The sequence below is a fragment of the Theropithecus gelada genome, chromosome 15 (genome assembly GCF_003255815.1).
Source record: "Theropithecus gelada isolate Dixy chromosome 15, Tgel_1.0, whole genome shotgun sequence".
Classification (NCBI taxonomy): Eukaryota; Metazoa; Chordata; class Mammalia; order Primates; family Cercopithecidae; genus Theropithecus; species Theropithecus gelada.
Genome location: NC_037683.1, coordinates 98,295,540 through 98,311,586, shown reverse-complemented (window position 1 = coordinate 98,311,586; position 16,047 = coordinate 98,295,540). Strand labels below are relative to the sequence as shown.

Below are 16,047 nucleotides of genomic sequence, written 5' to 3'. Positions count from 1 at the left end.
GTCTCAGGTTGCCCTATTATCTAAGGGTTATATTTTTTTCCATTATTGCTTAGATAAGCTTGAATCATAAACCTGTATGTTTTCTTGTGAGTTTGTTCCAGCTGAGCCAAGTGGCATCTGTCTTATCTTCTCTGATGCCTGTCCAATTTCCCCTATCTATTAAGCTTTGTCTGTAGCTAATTAGAGGAAAAGGCTTATGAATTGTGTCCCTGGTCCTGTATGGTGTTTTGAAGTCATCCTACACAATATTAGAAATGATTGATAGTTATCTGTTGTTTAGAGATACATATGGCAATTTATTTATCTGATGTCTGTCATCAGATATATTTATTTGCAAGTTAGTCTTCACAGTAAGATTTTTGTAGGCAAAACTATTGCTTGGATAATAATTTTACATGACTACAATATTTCCAGGCTGTAAAACTCAAAGAAGCTCCTTGCTCTTAGCCAACCTTGAGCAGCATGAAGTTTAGATAGAATATTTAGGTGGAGGTTGTGGGGTATGGTGGGGGAATCTTCCTGTTATTTGCTGAGTAGTATCTGATGGGTCCATGCCACAAAATGAGACAAAACAAAAAGTTGGGATGGTTGAACTGCAAGAAGCCAAAGGTGTGGCTCAACTTTGTCTTAGCTCAGCAGCCAATGTCCCAATAACACACAAAGCTAAATAAAATAATCCGTTAGAGGAGATAATTGCTGCTAGTCTGCCTATACAAACTGTGTCCCGTTAAACTACACATGCGAGCTACAAAAGAGAACCGGCTCACAGCTGGAATACATCCAAGACTATGGGGCTGCAGCTTCTTAATGTGGGTGTGCAATGAGGACTATTCAACCCCCGCCTCGCAACACCAAAGCACCTCCACGTGTGGGGTCTCACCAGTGCATGCAATTGCCAGGCACCTGTTAGACTTTTCATTTAGCCGAATAACACTGAGAGGCCCAGACATGGGAACATACTCAGTGCACAGTCCTCCCCGCCGGATTGAACAGCATGATGATATCTCCTTGCAACACTCGGTTTGACAGGCCTCCTGGGGCACATTCCGTCTGTGTTGCCCTCTCTTTGTCCCTGAATGTCCTGCTTCTATCTTGGAAAGTAGGGTGACCTGTTTCTTGTTGTCAGAAGAACTCCGTAGGTTTGGAAAAGCCTCTTAAAGATAACTTCAGGTCCCACAGGTGGCTTCTTTTACTACACTGAAGGCAGAATGAGCAGTGTCTGTCTAGTTGGCCAAGAAGCTTTATCCCTAGCAATACACACCATTCTCCCCTCTGGGTCGCATTGCATGCTTTGAAGCAAACTATTTCCTCCTTTGTCTCATGGAACAATCAGAGTAAAATCAATGATACAGAGTCCGATTCACAGACACAAAGGCAAACCTCCTAATAAACACACAGCGTCTGGGGCTCGCGGGTGTCTGCATGGGTGTGCCGACTCTTCCTATCTCTGTCACACGCTGCCCTGCACGTCCACATCTACACTGTCAATGAGAAGCTGCTGCAGGCTTTTGGGGACACTGAAATAAAAGCATGGGGTCAAGTGCTCCAAAATTTCTGGGCAGTCAGAACTGACTTCTGGGACGATTCTTGTTCCTGCGAGGCAAGGAGAGGAGCAGAGGGTCTCAGGATAGCTGCCTCTGGATCCAGCACAAAGAACAGAAGTGAACTTACATGATTTCAGATTTTTAAAATGTATTAAAGAAACCCAGTTTTCACACAGAGTATACACTGCATGATGCCATTTATTTGAAGCTCTAGAACAGGCAAAATGAATCTATGGTTTAAAATAGTCAGAACAGTGATTGCCTCTGGTGGAGGTTGAGTGGAAGAAATTGACTGGAAAGACATAGGAGAGACCTTTGTAGGGTTAGTAATGTTCTGGATCTCAACAGGGGTTATGGTTACACAAGAACATATATTCACCAAACTCATAGAATAGTACATATAAGGCTAGTGTATTTCATTGCATGCAACTTTTATAACCAGAGACAGAGAGAAGGAAAGAAGGAAAAAAGGAATGGAGGGAGGGAGGGAGGGAAGGAGGGAGAGAGGAAGGAAGGAAGGAAGAAAGGAAGGAAGGAAGGAAGGAAGGAAGGAAGGAAGGGAGGGAGGGAGGGAGGGAGGGAGGGAGGGAGGGAGGGAGGGAGGGAGGAAGAAAGGGAGAAAGAAAAGAAGAAAGTACAGTAATTTTTTTTTTTGAGATGGAGTTTTGCTCTTGTTGTCCAGGCTAGAGTGCAGTAGCATGACCTCTGCTCACTGAAACCTCCACCTCCTGGGTTCAAGCAATTCTCCTGCCTCAACCTCCTGAGTAGCTGGGATCACAGGTGCCTGCCACCATGCCCAGCTAATTTTTGTATTTTTAGTAGAGATGGAGTTTCATCATGTTGGCCAGACTGGTCTTGAACTCCTGACCTCAGATGATCCACCTGCCTTGGCCTCCCAAAGTGGATTACAGGCGTAAGCCACCATGCCCGGCCTAGGACAGTAAATATTGAACTGCAGTTTGTACTTGAAGTGTCCCGTTGTCTTCAGCTTATTCTGAAATGCCTCTAGAAACTGATGGACTGATGATGCACTGACAGGGAAATCTTAATTGTAGAATCCAAGTGGGTAGATGGGTGCCCACTGAATAATTCTTCTGTATGTTTGAAACTTTTGTTAATAAAATATGAAGAGTGGGAAGAAGATATTCAATACTACTCTTTAGAAGTCAGGTTTCAGAGTTGGCAATGTTAGTTTTGGGGACGTGCCACATGGAATCTCTCACACAGAAGGTTTAAGATGTGAGAGACAGAGCTAAGGCAATCAGGGCAGTGCATATTTTCTGTACTTTGCCTATGTGGAACCTACTGCTTGGGGCCTCTCTCTGGGCCCTACAGGACTGTAATATACAATCACGTGCAGCAGCAGAGCTCAGATAACTTAAGCAAGAAAAATGTCCTTTGGATAATTTGCAGACTTTGGCCTGAAACAAGGGCAGATACATTTAGATATATGATTTGTTTTCCGGCTGCTGTGCTATTTCAAAGTATCCTTGTTACTGATTGTAGTGAAAAATTCCTCCACCGTCAGGGAAATAAATCAGACTGGGTTACTAATACCCTGCAGCTCTCCTAGCCTATATCCATCTTGATATCATACGGGCTTAAGTTCACCTCTTTATAAAAAAAAACAGTTTTAGTGTGACACATGCTGGCAGAGATTTTATTAAGCAGAATGTATTAGCTGAGCCAAGCAAATTAAGTTACATCCCTGGACATCTCAATAAAACAGGGTCTTTCCCATACTTCTCTAGGTTCTAATTTACAACTTAATTCTATGGGTAAAGGATGAAAACATAGACATGAACATCAACAAAAATCACTTGTATTTAGCTTTGGGATTCAGTCATATATGCACACTAAGTGAGATTAATACGTGGACTAACCATCTGTATTCTACTCTTGTCCCAGATCTGCCCTACTGGGTCCCAAGACCTAACCTTTCAGCTGAGAAAAGAAGAAAATCCCAGCACTTACTTCCCTACTGGCATGTCCACAGTAGCGTGCCAAGGTAAGCAAAACCATGGAATGCATATTGCCACAGCTTCCACAAGAGTTCATTTTACTTGACTATTTGGGAGAATATATTTTTATAACACATATAACAGATGTATTCCGGAAGAGTGTGAAAATTCCCATGTTGTAGTGGACTATCACTTTGATGGCCTCCAATGCACCCTGTCTTCCTGTTTTCATGCTCTCGTATAATCTCTTCACTTGAATCTGGGCTATTTTAACCAAAAGAATGCAGAGAAGGTGAGACAGTGCTCATTCTAGAACTTAAGCTTTCAGAAGGCCTGGCACTTTTTTTAAAAAAAGAAAGCTTGACCATCTTGAGTCCTCCATGATGTGAAGAAGCACAAACATCCATGTGGACCGGGGCCCTTGGCTGACAATTCCAGCCGAATTCCCAGCCAGCAATCACCAACTACCAGCGATAGGCAAGAGACTATTTTGGACTTTCCTATCAAACTGACACCACACGGTGGAGTCAACAGCCAGGTTGACACACGGGACTACGGGAAAAGTAAATTGTTCTTATTTTAAGCCACTAAAGCTGGGGTGGTTTGTCACACAGAATTAGATCACAAAGTATATGTTTAAAATAAAATCAGAGATATCAAAGATGTATTACAATTGAAGAAAGCACTTTAGGGTTATATTCTCATACTTCTGTCTACCAGTCAGTACTTCAATGAGGATGACTGAGAAGCATTTCCTTATAATTCACAAGAAGATAATCTCCCAGATTCAGGTGTATTTCTTTGTTGTTATATGATCTAGGGGAGCCTTGTATCCTAAGTCATTGTTCGATCACCAGAGATAAGCGTATTTTAATCATGGCATTCATCCCAAGGCGATTGCTAATGGGATCCTTTGAAGATACTATGGAAGTAGGAAGATGGAAATTTCATTTATATCTTGCTATCTCCTCTAGATCCCTTACTTACTTTTCTTTCAAATTACTGCTTCTGTAACTAGGAGATTTCATTCAAGTGGTCACCTATAAACCTAGAGGATGAGAAAAGATCAAGAAAGTCCAATCTACATGTTCCCTACCTGGGACAAGCAACCTAAAGCTAAGGCTAAGAAATGGATCCTTACCCCAGTAGTTCATCAAATGGTCCCTTCATAAAAAAGATTCTGAGTACCCCCTGCAGGTTAAATCTCTAAATGTAATAGAATCAATTTGCCCCCATCTGGCTCTGAGCCTGTCACATGAGGACGGTAAGGGTCACAGCCATTAGCACTGATCAGTCACACCCATGGACCTGCTGTCACCCATCACCACCATGTTTTATTGAAGGCCTTAACAAGAGGTCCTGAGTTATTAGTGACCTAGTGTGACGTAAGTGAGGGAGGGGGAAGCAAAGGGGAGGAGAGCAGGACTGATGGCTACTGACTACAACATGCCAGGCATCATGCTAGATGTATGTGTATTGGAAATCCCTGAAGATGCAAAAGAACCGGAGAAGTTGGGCATTTTTATCCTTTTATCCTCATTTTACTCATGTAAGCAAAGTGCTAAGTGCAGCAGCTGGCTCTTAATAAGGCCCCCATACAGCAGTCATTTTTATCTTTATAATGCTACTACTACCATTTTTCAGAATGGAAGCTGAGGCTGATTGAGGTTATGTGACTTGCCCAGGGCCACATAAGAGTAGAAGCTGTGAGGCTAGGATTAAAACTCAAGTCTGAAGCAACTGTCTCGATACTGGTAATAACGAGGGTGTTGTCAGGACAATTTTTTCTGAAAACCAAATCCTGGTGAAGACTGAAAAAGTTATACTTTTAGAATATGCCACCAATGATACGTCATGTCCACATTTAAAATACAAAAATATTGGCTGGGCACAATGGCTCATGCTGGTAATCCTAGCACTTTGGGAGGCTGAGGTTGGTGGATCACTTGAGCCCAGGAGTTTGAGATCAGCCTGGCCAACATGGTGAAACCTCATCTCTACCAAAAATACAAAAATTAGCTGGGTGCGGTGGTGCACATCTGTAATCCCATCTACTCAGGAGGCTGAGGCATGAGAATCACTTGAACCCAGGATGTGGAGGTTGCAGAGAGCTGAGATTTCACCATTGCAGTCCAGCCTGGGCAACAGAGTGAGACTCTGTATCAAAAATAAATGAATAAATAAAAGATAAAATACAAAAGTACTTTTGAGTCTTACTGAAAAGTATCAAAGTTATTTTGGAATTACAGAAAGATTTTTAAAAGTGTTTTTAAAGAGCCACTTTAAAACAATTGCTGTCATTAATAAATAATGGGGAAAGTTCGCCAACGGGGCAATTAGCCAAAAATGAAGGCTGGGCTTCCCAGAGACTTAAACTGAAGCAGGTTTTGTGACTTCTGATTTGTCCTGATTGTGGACTCAACACTTTTGCTATTATGGGTTGAAGCAGGCCTCTGGGATCAGGTGAACTTTATAATATGTTGAGTACTCTAAGGACTGGGTCCAAACTCTTAGGGATTTTCATAGGATTGGTGCCCAGTGCCTGGTTACAAAAAAGTAAAGACAGAAGACCCCGGGGTGGCTTTGAGGCCAGGGAAGCTGGGTTTGAGTCTCTTGTCTGCCACTTTTTTTTTTTTTTTTGAGATGGAGTCCTGCTCTATCGCCAGCCTGGAGTGCAGTGGCGCTATCTTGGCTCACTGCAACCTCAGCCTCCCAGGTTCAAGCGATTCTCCTGCCTCAGCCTCCAGAGTAGCTGGGACTACAGGTGCCTGCCACCATGCCCGGCTAATTTTTTTTGTATTTTTAGTAGAAACGGGGTTTCACCATGTTGGCCAGGATGGTCTCGGTCTCTTGACCTCATGATCTGCCCACCATGACCTCCCAAAGTGTTCTCTGCCACTTTCTACCTGAGCTGTGAGTCTGTTACTTAAACTCTTCAAGCATCCGTTTACTCGTCCATAAGAAATTGCCTGAAGGTGGAGTTTAGCTGAGATAACGTATGTGGAAACACTTAGCAGATGGCAAGTCTTAAAAAAAGTTTTCTTTCTCCTTCCCTTTCCAGAACTGGTTAAGTTTTCTCAGTGCTCATCTCTAACATCTGAACCCAAGAATCACATTTTTATTCTGTTTTCTTTGTCCTGGCTGGCTTTTTCTTGCATTATTAACTATGTGGAAAAAAAATATGAGGCTGGATTTGTTTTGTTTTCTCTTCTACTCTGTAGTTTATCTAGATGTTATGTACCTTTTAAAAAAAATGGGTTTTGTCATCCCTTGTAACATTTATCTGAATTTTAATCAAATAGGACAGAAAGCAAGATCATGTGTCCCTTTTGTCCCCACAACATCAAGAAAATAATCTGCAACCTCAACTAACACTAACAAATAATCTTTCCTTTAAGGAAAAAAAAATGTGGACCCAGCCCTTCTGTAGTTTCCCAGTTTAAGAGATTTTTTGACAGGGGTCCAACCAGAAAGCTGAAATCTATGTAACAAAGTCAAGCAGAGAATAGATGCCGCTGGTCCTGCTGGAGATGGCTATCTGCTGTCCCTGGAGGCAGTGACTATTGGATGATGGTCAAAAAAGGAAACAGCATTTTGGGCCACCCTCTGGACTTGATCACTGGGGTATCTGGTCTTGCTGCATGAAGAATCCTTACTACAGCTTATTATAGTCAAGCAATGATATCAAATCATTTCCTTCTAGAAACTCACATCATTTGTCTCCAAGGCCTTTAAAGGTGTCATAAGTGATATTAGAGTATATTTTTAAAATTTCTTTGACAGCAGGAAATCTTCCCCTCCAGGGGGTACTTAATTTCTTGCTGGTCACTTGGAGGTGAACAGGTCTTAAGGTCTTAGGCTAGGTCCATGCCACAGGGGAGGACACAAGCTGATGGAAGATAACCGTAAGTTAACCCCCCAAAAATTCCTTGGCCCTGAAAACTGACCTAGAGAAAGTGCCTGACTTAAGGCGATGAGAAGAAAAGGAGCAACACATTCAGACTTGGTTACAAAATACCAGTTTGGGCCTTTGCGAGAACTCCTTACATTTCCTGAAATATTACAAATTATCCTGAAATAAAATGCACGAAGAACTGCCACAAATCATTGATTTTTTTTTTTTTTTTTGGATGAACCACATACTTTCCGCCCAAGCAAAACTTATTCTCGGGAACGGAGTCCAAGCCCACGCTGAATCTTATCTTTTGTTCAAACCCCACACTTGTTTTACCCTCAGTGCGTTTAGGCAGAAACTGATAGCTAATGCTTTTCATTAAGCCAGTCAAGAAAAACTGCTTACCAGGTTTTACTCCTTCATCAGCCTGACTAATTACACCCATTCACTGTTCCTTTCATACAGAGATTTCAAATTCCAACTCTCAAAGACACACACCACCCAAGAGACATCTGCTTCCTGGCTTGCTCTCTCTCCTTTTACATTACCCAGTGAAAAGTATTTGGTGGCCTAGAAAACACAAGCTAAGCAAAATCTAGAAGCAAGAACTGGTTTTAAGCTGATGAGGGGTCAGCTCAAGGAGAAAGTGTTGACATATAGGTAACAGGAGATGGTGGGATAAAAAGACAAAAAAGAATCTTCTTATGCAATATATTCAAGGAACGGCATTAGGTGAACGGACTCCAGTGGCAGGCCTCAGATACCACTGTGCAGCAACAGAACAGAAAAAGAGAATGTGCCTGTGTCACTAAGACAAAGACTGATCTGAAACAGTTGGAGGCCCCAGGTTAGAGCAGGGGCTTCAGGGAATGGCAGTGGCCCTGAGCTTTGGTGATAATTGAGGCTGAACTTGAACACCCAAGCCTAGGCAGTGCCGGGGTGGCGGCAATTACATTTCTCCAAACCATCAAATGTTGGGCATTAAGGAGGCGAGGTGACCAACAGCTCCAAAAGCTTTGGAAGCTTCTTCCCATTGGATCATGGTCCCAACTAAAATGTTGCCTTCCAGGAAAAAATATAGGAAGACAACATCAACCTCATGAAGAGTTATAACCAATACTTCCTCTTTGGGTGAATTTGTGTGGCACTGCTTTACCTGAGTCTACAACAAATTCTTCACAGTGGTCTCATTAGTCACATGTATTTATACTGGTCACACATTTCATATACCTATGAAAGTATATAGTCTTGACCTAGAGAGTTAGCTAGTTAGCTACAGGTGTTCTGTATTCTCTAAAGTTCTCTTCTTTCAGCTCTTTTTTTTTTCTTTTTTTAAAGACCATGTCTCGCTTTGTCGCCCAGGCTAGAATGCAGTGGCACTATCTCAGCTCACTGCAACCCCTGCCTCCCAGGTTCAAGCAATTCTCCTGCCTCAGCCTCCTGAGTAGCTGGGATTACAGGCAGCTGCCACCAAACTAGGCTAATTTTTGTATTTTTAGTAGAGAGGGGGTTTCACCATGTTGGTCAGGCTGGTCTCGAACTCCTGACCTCGACCTCATAATCCTCCTGCCTCAGCCTCCCAAAGTGCTGGGATTACAGGCGTGAGACACCATGCCCGACCAGCTAATTCTTTTGTTGGTGAAAACATGATGGTAACAAAGCATAGAATTCTTCAAGATGGCAGTAGGAAAACCATTTTGAATGCTGGGTTTCAGTAAGTCTCTTAGGAAATAGCCCTTCCTTACTTTCTTTTCTTTCAAAGTTGCCCAAACTAACTCTGTTTATTGTTTCAGTCTAAGGGTTTTCCACGTGTCTCACATGATACTTCTTGGGATTATTAAAAGAAAAAAAATAAGATAACTTCTATTCTGCTACACATTCATTTTATGTGCTCAATTTATGACCATACAAAGAACACCAGATGCAGTTCCCATTTAAATGGTGTCTTTAATATAAAGACCCGCTGAAATCATGTTTGTATGACCGCCATTCTTCAAAAAACCACGTAATAGCTGGAGACTATGTTTCAGGGGCTTGGTCTTGTGATTTAGCACATGATTCTTTCAGTGGTTGGTCATTTGAATCTCATTTTCAAGGGATCATCAGAAAATAGGCCTCTGGTCTTTCAAGTTTCTGATTAGTGAAGCCATGCTAAATAACTTCTGATTTACCTAAATCACAGATTGCAGAACTGAGTAGCCTGGAGGGACCTCAATGATCATCTCTACCCTAGAAAGTTATAAAGTATTAATTAGACCTGGAGACATATTTCAGACTGGCCAATGCCCTACTTCTTTCTACAGCCCTAGGCTAACTAAGGAGCAAAGAGACTGAGTTTTCCATCAGTTCCCTTGCCTCCTAACTATATCCGGTACATATTTCACATGTTCTACTGTTAGTTTAGTGGCCTTTTTATTATGTTTAATACTGCAAAAAGACACATTGATTCTCAGAAATGCAAATAATAGTATGGTTGCAAAAAACTCTGGTTGCACTGATACATATTAAATAAAGAAAATATTTAAAATCACTCTTACAGGCACACACACAGTATAATTAGTGTTCAGTGTCTGTGATAAATAGTGCCTGACAAACTGTTCAAGCATCATAAGCACTATGAGAAGACAACAGTTTTATTAAACACTGAAAATTGTATTTTTCCCAGTGGTTGTATTGCAAGATAATGAACTCTACAAGCGGCGGCAGAGATGCAAATTCAATTTTGCACAAGACTCACAAACGTCATGATATATTATGCCAGTGGAGACACAGCCTTCGTCTAGACAAAATGCAAAAATGTCCTCATGTTCAGTAAATGTGTATAATTAGGAAAATATGAAGAACAGCTAATCGTCAATATTGCATGCAAGTCTGTATCTCCCATCTTCTTTTTTTCAAAAAGTCTAGTTGAAAGTTGAAGGTCACTATTCTAGGTTGCAAATGTCAGTTTTTCAACTTCCAAAAAAAATATTGATATTTGTAAAATTAGAAGGTGCCCTAATCAGGCCTCCAAATTTTCTAACTCTTCTTTAAATTTTTGCTTTCCACTGAGTTATATGCAAGGGTTTTAATTTATAAGAGCAGGTTTTATTTTACAAATAAGCAGACACTGTCTGAGGACCAAAATTGAAGCAGCTCTGATAGTTTTATTAATTTATTTGATTTACTTCTGGTTTCTCTTACCCAATCTTATTTATGTCAAAGTAACTTGAAGCAGAATTCATTATGTAGTGAAATGCAATTTGAACACTTTTCATTGAAACACGGTGATTCAATCATTTCTCTCCATCTGTCCCATTATCTCTTCTTACATTATTTTGTACAGATCAAATCACATAAAATGAAATTCCAAAAGAAACTTAAGAATTTGTAAGGAGGAATAAAATAATCTCCCAATAATTCCTTATACTAAGTACTAAGTTATACAACTAACATTCTGATAGTTTGACATGATTATAGCATATTTTCTCTGAGAAAAGTCAACTCGGTTAGTGCACTTGAATTTTGAGAAAACTTTTGATGCAACTCCAGTTTCTAATCATTTTGATACCAAATTATTAGAAGGATTGAGCCTAATCTCAACTGGGCATTTCTGCATTTTGCTGATTATATAGATTAAAACATTTGCCAATCCTTTTCAAATAGTTAAGCTTAGGAGTTCTGGCATTTTAGCAACTTTATGAAGTGTTTGTGAAAATATGAATCAGTAGATTCTTCTCATCTGCTATTTGGTGACCTGTGTCAGGTGTATCGTTGGTGCACAGAGAATCCTTAACTCATGAATGGATCAAGTTCCATACTGATGATGCAGAAACAAGAACCATGGCCTCATGGAGACATAGCACTTGTGATTAGAATGACAAGACTATTCTTTAAATGTCTTTTCAACTCCTGTGCTACTATACCCTCAAAGCCACAACACCTGTGCCCTAAACCCCCATGAGTGAAATAGTTCCATGTTTAAAAACCTAAAAGAATTGTACAGCAACCAAGAAGGGTAACCAGGTATCAGCAAAGCCAGGAAAGCTAGGAAAAACTTATCAGCAACCAAGGTACAAGCCTGTCCTCAGGGAGCTTGCCACCTCACCTCACCTTACCTCACCCAGCTTCATGGTCCTTCTGGATGAGAACCTTCCACAATGAGTCTAACCTGGAACAGTGATCCCCAAACTCTTACATTTATCCTAATCATCTGGGGGCTTTTTAACAATGCAGATTAATTGGCCTCACCTCTAGCCACTCAGATTTGATACATACCAGTTTGGATGCAGGGATTTGATTCTTAGGAAGTATTTCTAGTAGGCCAGGTGTGGTGGCTCACGCCTGTAAACCCAACACTTTGGGAGGCCGAGGCGGGCAGATCACCTGAGGTTAGGAGTTCAAGACCAGCCTGGCCAACATGGTGAAAACCTGTCTCTACTAAAAACACACAAATAATTAGCCGGGTGTGGTGGTGCCAGCCCGTAGTCCCGGCTACTCAGAAGGCTGAGGCAGGAGAATCGCTTGAACCCAGGAGGCAGAGGTTGCAGTGAGCCGAGATCGCGCCATTGCACTCCAGCCTGGGTAACGAGTGAAAACTCCGACTCGGAAAAATAAATAAATAAAAGAAAGTATTTCTAGTTATTATAATGCAGTCATGCACACACTAGAACAAGAGATGTCACAGTGAAAAACACAGGTCCAAGAGCTTTTGCTTGCTGACGACTGCCAACAGCCAAGTGGCTTGCTACCGGACTTGGGGTTAAGGATAAATAGATACAGATCTCCTCCAACAGTGGTGTCCTCCAGCTTTCTTGCATATTTGAGAAAAACGAAGCTGAGCAAAGCCACAAATAAAAGAATGCCTGGTAACTTGCTACCATCACCTTCCAAATCACCTTGGCCTTTGGCAGTGGCCAAGGGGTGGCTCTCCATCAAAGATGAAGGACTTGAGACTCTGGTCTGGCCTTTACCATTTAGAATCATGCTCTCCCTTGTCGTCAATTTTGAATCTAAACAGTGTTTTATAGTATGGGAAGAAATTTCAGGATTTAAATGACGGGGAAAATGAGAAAGTTGCAGATACCCATCTCATCAGTTAAATTGGCTGCATTTCCAATGTAAACTGCCTCAAATCCATTGTGGGTCAGTGTGTGTGTGTGTGTGTGTGTGTGTGTGTGTGTTGGCAGGAGTGTGAAAGAAGCCTGGCTTGATGGCTAGACAGAGAGATGGGCACTAATTCAGTGTGTGCATTAAAAACCAATGCTAGGGTTTGGGTATCTGGGTTAAACTCCTAGCTCTCCTGCCTAGTAGCTATATGTTCTTGGGCAAATTGTCTAATTTCTCTGTGCCTTACTGTTTTCCTTCTGTGTGATTAAAGTAACAAGGATACCCACCATAGGACTATTGTGTAAATTCAATGAGAGAAATATGTATATTTCCATTAAAACTTCAATATTAGGCCCTGTGAGAAATTATTCTCCCATAATACAAAACATAAAGCTTTGGCATATCTGAAACCCAAGTTACAAAACCAGACAGGAGAATTCTCAAAACATAAATTACTTAGGAGGTGGGATAGAAAGAGCAGGAGAAAAAGCTTCAAACCCAACACTGAACAGACATGGCAATGGGGATAGCTAACATGCAATTCAAAAGGAAAGGTAGCCAAACTTCTGCTCCTACTAGAATCACAGGCAAATACTAGAGATGTCTGAAGCTCAATGAAGTAGAGATGTATTTTCTTCCCAAAGCTACAGTAAGATGACAGGCAAAGTAGAGATCATCCATTCCTTTGTTCATTCAGTTGTTTACTACCTATTTATTATAAACCTACAATGTCCTAGGCATTGTTCTAGGAGCTGGAGATGCCAAAGCACTTGTTCGTTTGTTGAACAGACCATAATTCAGAACTTACAAAATTGTCAATAAGTATTTATTTCCATCTGCAATTTTTGATGTCAGTCATTGACTACTGCCACTGAATTCCTGGTGAGACGTGACTTCCTGATTACACATTCATCGTCCAACAGAGACATATGACTATATACCCTGAGCCTAATCTGAACTTGCATTCCCACCCTTGTTGTCCCCTCCCCATCCTGGAGTTTTATTGTTAGAGGTCCCAGACAGTCTTATTAGTCAGAGATTGGTTTTATTTCCTCTCGTTGGGAAAATTTTCCATACTGGCAAATGTTCCGAGATTCATGCAAAAACACACACAACCCCCACCCCAGGGGAAGCAAAGGACTCATCAAATTCTCTGTTTGGAAATATTTCAGCCCCTTTTCTCTGAAGTCACATTCTAATTAGTTTCTCCAAACCACTCTCTGGCTGCATCTCCACAACCCCAAAGGGCTGGCCACGCTCTGCAGCTTTGTAGCTGATAATGCATGGAGGTTCAGCGGGCTTGGAACTCTCTAGTAAACAATATTTTGAATGTATTTTATTACTTGTCACAATGGACTTTGAACTACATTTGAATAATTCATACTCCAAACTACGGTCTTTTCTAAGTTATCAAGATAATTAAGAGAATAAACATTGAGTCAGAAAATAATTATTCATTTTGGCTAACCTTGCCGTTCTAACTGATCTGCACTTACCAAGCCCAGTAAAGAAGTGTTGTATGATGTTTTTAAAGAACATGCGTGACTCTCTCTATTAAAAGACTTATATGAGATATTGGTCAACATGTGTGTCTGTCATAAAGTGCTCAAAAATATCAGCTCCTTGATATCCCCTGACTTTATGAAGCACGTAGACGCAGGCTTGGAAGAATGCCACGTATGAGTGCCAACTCTTGTTTTTAAAACGGCTCTCTAAAGCATAAAGATCTATAGAAATTTTGACTCCATTCGATTAGCCAGTTTGGAAACATGGGCCTTTGAATGGAAAATGAAAGGACAAGTTGTAGAAGGTGAGCCAGAGGAATACTTGTCTGTCCTCTGAGATGCTCATAAGATTGGCAGCAAGGCTGGTTCCCCATAGGATGCTGATAAGAAGGCTTTACTAGCCACTGTGTTCCCTTGGCCTCCTGGTACAGGGTGACCCTGCCCAGGAGTGGTGGGTTCTCACTCCTCCCAGCATCACCTACAGAAACTCAGCAAATGTGTGCACCTCAACGTGCTCCCAAACATACTTGGTACACTTTGAATTCTTTTCTTGGACATCAAGTTCACCTCGGAAATCAGATATGCTAATCTCAGAGGAGTGAAGCCACTCAAGAAAGAGTCTGAGATCTATGGTATAGCTTGCTTTTTCTAGGATTTTCTGAAAGAAAACTTAAAAAGTAAACTTTTCAGAGAGGCCTTGGCAAAAGAAAAAGTGGGATTTTACATAATTTTAATTGGAAAAAAAATAAAAATAAGGGCTTTATATTCATGATCATTTAGTATTTCTGGTAAAGACACTACTGAGAGAGAAAACATCACAGGCCAGTGAGTCTGTGTCAACCATTGCACTATAGATGGCCTGGGCTCTGCCCACTGGCAGGTTCCTCCTTTAACAGAAAGTTCGGTATCCACCATGTGGACACTCCTCACCCTTCAGATCCGAAAGTTAATACACCCCAGAATACTTGATCACCCACATGAAAGGCGCAATGCTAACACTACAGTTCCTCTTGCTGAGTTAGAAAATTGTTGGGTATTAATTTGGAAAGGATGAGCAGCGCTGGGTTAGAAAGAGTCCTCACTTCCAGGACACCCACCTGGGCTTCAGTAACAACCCCTTGTTCAGGGTGGAATTTGGGTTTTCTTTTTCCTCCTAACCTTTCTGAGTCTCACTTTTCCCATCTGTAAAACGAGTAATATCTATACTACAGCAAATGATTAGGGTTTTTTTTAATGTGAAAATACAATCCATGGGGCCTGTCCCATAAAAGGCATTAGATAGGAATTATGTAAAAATAGAGAATGCAAATATTACAAAAAGAGCTCATGGCACTAAGAAACTGGCTGAGTGAAAATGGGGCATTTTAAATCTCAAATAATGTATCTTGAACTTAGCAAATGTATCATACATCTCCAAATGTGGGGGATAAAAGCAATATAGATTTTTTTTAAGAATTTCACTTATTTTTTTAAAACTTTTATCCATTTTTCCCCTAGATTATTTCTCAAACTTACTGAGAAAGTTCCCTGATCCTCCCTCCTGTCCTTTTCCACAAAATCTCTCTCTCTTTGTCTCTGTCTCTGTCTCTCTCTCTGTCTCTCTGTCTCTCTCTCTCTCTTTGGCAGCCTCATTCATTCCCTCACTCTGGAGAGTCACATACAACAAATAAAAATTTTAAAAATTAGTGAGAAGATGAGCATGCACTTCTCTGCTATTTCAGTAGATAGCACAGGATGGTTACTGCTGGAGATGCTGAGGCTGGCTGAACAAAGGGGAAACAGGGGACTGCGTCTCCAAGGGAAGACGAGGCAGTGAGGAAAGAAATTAGGCCAGGAACTCAGGAAGTGGCAGAAGACTGACAGATAATCAGCTGAGAAGTTTGTGTACACATAACAGCTTTGCAAAGGCCAGAGGTTTCAACAAGATCCAGGCCACGAGGAGCCCGGAGGCCAAGGCCAAGGCTAAGGGGAGTGAGATTCTTGCTTTGTGCACACAACTTAAGGAAATGCTTAAAAATCAGTTATTGAGATAAATTATATTAAGTGTAACACAA

The 16,047-nt window shown here is 41.2% G+C and overlaps 1 protein-coding gene across 2 annotated transcripts in view; it reads right to left on the bottom strand.

Annotated features, from left to right (window-relative positions):
- Window positions 1–16,047, bottom strand: part of NTRK2 (neurotrophic receptor tyrosine kinase 2) — a 364,220-nt gene that overhangs the window by 131,876 nt on the left and 216,297 nt on the right. The gene's annotated exons all lie outside the window — the stretch shown is intronic.